This window comes from Arachis hypogaea, chromosome 13, assembly GCF_003086295.3.
Source record: "Arachis hypogaea cultivar Tifrunner chromosome 13, arahy.Tifrunner.gnm2.J5K5, whole genome shotgun sequence".
Classification (NCBI taxonomy): Eukaryota; Viridiplantae; Streptophyta; class Magnoliopsida; order Fabales; family Fabaceae; genus Arachis; species Arachis hypogaea.
In genome coordinates, this window is record NC_092048.1 from 83632606 (window position 1) to 83639646 (window position 7041).

Sequence of the window (7041 nt, forward strand, 5' to 3'; positions counted from 1 at the left end):
ATCCTTGTGTGTCACAGTCTTTCAGAAATTTTGCATACTTCGGAATTTGTTGGATAGCATCAAGAAGTGGTATGGTTACCTCAACTTTCTTGAACACTTAAAGCATGTTTAAATTGAATTCCAGCGTCTTCTTTGCTTTCTTCACCAAGGAAGGGAATGGGATAGGAATGGACTCATCCACTATAGCTTTCCTCTTGGGTTCCTTAAGGCTTACACCTTTTTCATCTTGATTTTTGTCTACCTCCTCCTCTTCATGTGGAGCTTCAACAACCACTTCTTCCTCATGAATGTCTTTTATGACCCTAGGAGATATCTCCTCTAATGTAGTCCCCGACCGTAGAGTGATGGCATTGAGAACGTGATAAACCACTATTTCATGGTTTATCTTGTGCTCAATTGAGTGGTTTTTACCAACTCTTTACCCACTTATTCATACTATTTGCATGGTTTTATATTTCCTTCCTGATTATGTCTTTTGATTGAAAACATGCTTCTTTGATCTTATGTTTGCTTATTATTAATCCTCTCTTATTACCATTAGATGCCTTGATATGTGTGTTAAGTGATTTCAGAGATTACAGGGCAGGAATGGCTCAGAGGATGGAAAGGAAGCATGCAAAAGTGGAAGGAATACAAGAAGATGAAGAAATTGCTAAGTTGTCCAGCCTGACCTCTCTGCACTCAAACGGCTATAACTTTAGCTACAGAGGTCCAAACGATGCGGTTCCAGTTGCGTTGGAAAGCTAACGTCCGAGGCTTCGATTTGATATATAATATGCTATAGTTCCTCTGACGCTAGGCGACGCGACCGCGTGATCCATGCGGCCGCATCACAGTGACGGAAATCCAGCGTGGCAAAATTCGAAACCAGCAAATTCTGGACTGTTTCTGACCCAGTTTGCGGCCCAGAAAACACAGATTAGAGGCTATAAAGTGGGAGAATGCATCCATTCATAAGGAGGCTTTTCACAATTCACAATTTGAGGAGTAGATGTAGTTTTTAGAGAGAGAGGTTCTCTCCTCTCTCTTAGGATTAGGATTTAGGATTTCTCTTAGTTTTAGGAGTGACTCTCAATCCCAGGTTCTTTATTTTTATTTATTTTTCCAATTTAATTTATGAATTCTTTATGTTTAGATTGATCTTCTATTATTAATGCAATTCGAGGTAATTTCAGATTTAATTCTGCTTTGCTTTATTTATAAGTACTCTCAAGTTAACTTACATATTTTCTTCCTTTTGGCTTTGGTTAAATAATTGGTAACTCTTGAGTTATCAAACTCATTATTGATTGAGAATTGGAATTCTTCAAGAATTAATTCATCCACTTAACTTACCTTCATAGTTAGAGGTCAATAAGGTGGGAGATGAATCCAATTCTCATCACAATTGATAAGGATAACTAGGATAGGACCTCCAGTTCTCCATACCTTGCCAAGAGATTTTATTATTGTTAATTTATTTTACTTGTCATTTAAATATAACTGCGCACATTGCCCAAACTCCAAATTTCTCAAACCCCCAAATTTACAATCTCCATAACCAATAATAAGAACATACCTCCCTGCAATTCCTTGAGAAGATGACCCGAGGTTAAATACTCGGTTATCAATTTTAAAAGGGGTTTGTTACTTGTGACAACCGAAACGTTTGTACGAAGGGATTTTTGTCGGTTTAGAGACTATATCTACAACGCGACTGTTTTTATGACATTCTTTACTGGCAAAAATCTTAACATCAAAATGGCGCCGTTGCCGGGGAATTGCAAATGTGTGCCTTATTATTGGTTATTGTAAATATTTTTTTTATTTTTGCTTGTTTATTTATTTTTATTTTTATTTTTATTTTTACTTTTTCATAAATTAAGAGGTTATTGATTTTTATTTAGTTATTACAAAATTTTTCAAAAATTTGTTCTTAGTGTTCATCTTGATCTTCGAGTTCTTCGCGTTCATCTTGACCTTCAAGCTGTTCTTAGTTGTTTTCTTCGTTTTGATCTAAAAATTTGAAATTTGGTGTCACTTTATTATTTTTCTCTTTTCTCATTAAATTCAAAAATATTTTTAATTAATTTTTTTTGGAAAAAAAATTCAGATTTTTATTTTTTAAAAATTTTATCTTATCTTATCTTATTTCAAAAATCAATTTTCAAAATTCAAATTTCAAAATTCAAATATTCAAAATTCAAATTTCAAAATTTCAAAATTCAAATTTCAAAATTTAATTTTCAAATTCAAAATTTAAATAACCTTTTAATTTAAATTTATTTTTATTTTTGTTTTTAATTTTTTATTTGCTACTATGAACTCTCACCCCTTTGGCTATGAGTCTGGTTACAATTATGTTGCAGGAAGAAGAAATTACAATGAGAACAGGCATCAAGGTTGGAACAATCAAAGATGGGAGGAGCCACAAGGATTTAATCAACCCTCATGGCAACAACCACCCCCAATGGACTATCAACAACCACCATCATATGCCTATGAACCTCCTCAACACAACTTGGGACCGCCATACTCACAAGCCTCTTTCCACCACTCACCTCCATATGACCCTAACCCACATCCACCATACCAACCACCTTATGAACCAAATGAACCATACATAGATCCACCCCAAACCTCCATGGAGAGAGCACTTACCGATCTAAACTCTACTATACGAGCTCTCGCCGCCCAAATCAGACCACCAAATACCTTTAACAATCAACCCTCAAGCTCTAGTGCACTTCCTTTTCAATCACAGAATGATCTCCCCATCCCACCACCACCTCAATATCTGCCATCTCCATATCCATCAATCCAAGAGCACTATGATCCTACCTATGATAACCGAGTGCATCAAGAGACAAAGGATCGTTTCAAGGAAATAGTGGATCGATTTCAGGCAACCACTCAACAACTGGGACAAGCATTAATTCAATGGGCTTCTAGGAGCTCAAATATACAAGGATCAGCCACAGCTCCTTGTGGACAGTCAAGTGAAGAGCGTAGCATAAAGGAGATACCAGAAACCCCTGTGGACAAGACAGAGAATAAATTCGTACTAGAACAAGTAGAAGACGCTGTCATTGTTCAAGAAGAAGAGTTGGTTGAAGACTTAGGAGATGCAGAACCTCCATGGGAAAGTCCAGTCATAGAACCTCCTTCCAAGACGGTTGAAATTGATGCTGAAGAGGGTGTACAACCTCCAAAGCATATCATAGTTGAAGACTTGGAAAAGGTTGATCAAGAGATGGAGATTCAAGAAGAAGAAGCACAACCTCCCATGCCCTTGGAAAGCAATGAAGAGAAGATTGAATTGGAAGAAAGCTGCCAAGAGGAAGAGGTTGAAATTGAAGAAGCTTGCAAAGAGGTGGTAATTATCAGAGAAGAGCACAAGGGAGTTGAGCTTGCAATTTCATTAAAAACACCTCCCCCTAAGTTGCCATCATCCTTCACAACATTCAAGTAGGTAAATTTCATATCCTTTAGCTTTCTAATCCCACTTGAATATGGGCTACTGGAGACGGATAGTCAACTTAGAGCTCTTTGTGGCATTAAGAGTAAGAGGAAGATGGTCAGTGGTAAGAATTGTCCTGCAAGGTTCATTATGGTTGGAAGCTTTAAGTTTAAATGCAAAGGTTGGTGTAAAGCTCAATTGAATGGGTCTAGGAAGTTGTTTGGCCGCTTTAGTGAGAGTTCAGACTGCTTGCTACCCGGATGGAACAATACTGCTCAACCAAAAGACGGGTGCAAAGGCAAGGTCTGGGACCCCGGAATCCATTCTATCAATCACCACTCTTGGGGACTAGTCACTTGCTTTAACTTACTTGAAGGCTTTCTGTGCCTAGTTTGGGACCCCGGAGGTTACTGGAGATATAAACATTGGTGGAGATTCCTGGATGAGTTCAAGCATAAGCCACCATAACAGGAAGCTCATCAAATGTCCAACTTAAGGATTTTAACTAAAAGTGCTAGGTGGGAGACAACCCACCATGGTATGATCGTCCTTTTTCATTTTTATTTAGTTTTATTTGTTTTTGAATTTTATTTTATTTTGTTATATTGAACCTAGAGTTTTGCATCACATTCATATTAACACTGCATTCTGCATTTTTCAGATTACAAAAAAAAAAAAAAGAGCAAGCACGCGACGCGACTGCATCAGCGACGCGTCCGCGTCGCAAGGAGATGGGAGACTATTAATATGAACAGAGAGTTACGCAGGAGCAGCGCTGGAGGCGTGCCAATGGCACAAATCGCCCCACGCGACCGCGTTGCTGACGCGACCGCGTTATATGGGAATGATGGCCTCCCACGCGACCGCGTGACCCACGCGGCCGCGTGACCTGAGATCGGCGTAAAAAGGGTGTATGGCCGAAAGTTGAGCTGGAGTTGGGCTGGACTCGTGCTGGTAGCCCAAGCCTCACCACGCGAACGCGTGCCCCACGCGTCCGCGTCATATCCCCATGATGGTCACTCACGCGATCGCATGCCCCACGCGATCGCGTCACCCAGAATTTTGGCAATACTGAGTTTTGAACAGAGAGTTGTGCGACCGCGAGGCTGCACTCGCGCCACTAGCACAAATCAAGTCACGCGATCGCGTGCCCCACGCGTCCGCATCACCTAACCTTATTTGCGCACCACGCGACCGCGTCACCCACGTGACCGCGTCGCCAGCATCGCACAACCTATCCAGATTAGTGCCAATTTTCTTATCTTTTCTCTTCAAATCCTAATTTCTTCCTTCTCTCTCCTTTTTCATTTCTTTTTCTACTTCTCATTCTTTTTCACTTTCATTTTATTTTATTTAATTTATTTGCATACGTTCATTCATTGCATATTTTATTTTTCTAAAGTTATTATTGGTGTTCAAATATTCTTACTCAACTGTTACATCTTTTCTGGTATTTTCTTGGTGCTTAGTGACTTGTTTAATTCTGATTGGGTAATCTTATTTAAATCAATGCTAATTTTTATAATACTGATATTCCTTTTGCATTGACATGAACTCACATTGTCTTTCATTACCCACTCTCTTCCCCATTGTTGCAAATTTTGCACCACTGGCATGCCAAGGCTTCTATTGTTTTCTCACTTACATGTTGAAGCTTCCATGTAAATGAGACCCTTATCATTTGGCATTAACCTACCCATACTTCTTTTATTTTCTTATCTCTATTTCTGGGTTACTCTTCTTCCCTTTTTCTTTCAGGATGGCCACCCGGAAGGGAACCGGAAGACGTTTACATGGGGAGACAGACAAGTCCATCTGCACAATCCTTAGAGAAAAGCAACAGTTGAAACAACCCATCCACCTGCAAATCTCAGCATGCACCGAGGATGGTGCAATCTTTAAGTGTGGGGAGGTCGATACCGATCTCCATGGGTTAGTTATTTCCTAACTCAACACCAAAATTTTTATTTTATTTGTTTGTTCATTATTGCATTTGCATGTTTGATTGCATGATTATTTGATTTTCTTGCATATTTTACCACTTGGTTGAAGTAATATTTTCTTTTTCAAGAAAATTTTTAGAAAATTTTACTAATTTGAATAAAATTTAATGTTACACTTGTTTGAAGAGATATTATACTGGAGCATGGTTTAGAGCTCGAACACACAAAACCTGTGAGATTTTGGGCCTATTTGAATTGGTTGCATTTTTCAACCAACATTTTATTTTTGATGTGTGTTTTTTCTCTCTAAAATTGTGATCTTTGTCTTGCTTAATTCTATATTTCCATTGTTTAATGTATGCATACACTTACATGATTGAGGCCTTTGTTTCACTTAGCTTACATACCCATATGGCCTTACCTTTCATTATCCTTTGCAAACCAATTTGAGCCTATTTTACCCCTTTATTCTTTACTTTAGCACATCATTAATTCTAAGCGGAAAACAATAATGTCCTTAATTTGAATCCTTAGTTAGCTTAGACTAGTGAGAGTGCTCATAAATTAAGTATGGGAAAAGTGGGTTTGGAAACATTTGGTTTGAGAATTGAGTATGTTAGAATTTTCTGAAAATGTGAAAGAATGTTGAGAATATGTTCATGCATTCAATACTTTAATCATATGCATTGAGAAAAATAAAAAAAATAATAATATAAAAAAAAGAGAGAAAAATAAAGGAGAAAAAGAAAAGAAAAAGAGCAAATAATAAAAAGGGACAAAATGCCCCCAAAGTAAGCGGTGAAAGCAATGCATATGTACTGTACTTGAAATTAGAATGCATGAATATGTGGAAAACATGGTTAATGGATGGTTAGATGTTGTATTATGATTACATGGATTGTCTAAAGTTAGGTGAAAAGTTTAAGTTAATTAAGGATTCAAATTTTAGTCCACTTGGCCAAATACAATCCTACCTTGACCCTAACCCCATTACAACCCTTAAAAGAACTCTTGATTTGTGTATTTATGCATTAAATTTATGTTGATTGTTAGATGAAGAGCAAGCCTTAGAAAGCAAGGTTAGTAGAGAATTGAGAGAATCGAACCTTAAACACATGAGTGATTAGAGTGTATACACTTCCAGTGAGGGTTCGATGCTCAATTCCTTGTTCCCTGCTTTCATAAGCTATTTTCTTCTTGCAAGTCTATTTGTACTTCATTTTTATGATTTGAATTAGTGAAATCTAGTTCATATTTGTTCTTAAAAGATTTGTTTACTTTTAACCAAGTAGGTAGAAACATTCTGCATGTAGTTACATTCATAGGTTGCATTTCATACATTCTTCATTCTTTATAGCTTCTCTTGAGCTTAGCATGACGACATGCTAGTGTTTAAGTGTGGGGAGGTTGATAAACCACTATTTCATGGTTTATCTTGTGCTCAATTGAGTGGTTTTTACCAACTCTTTACCCACTTATTCATACTATTTGCATGGTTTTATATTTCCTTCCTGATTATGTGTTTTGATTGAAAACATGCTTCTTTGATCTTATGTTTGCTTATTATTAATCCTCTCTTATTACCATTAGATGCCTTGATATGTGTGTTAAGTGATTTCAGAGATTACAGGGCAGGAATGGCTCAGAGGATGGAAAGGA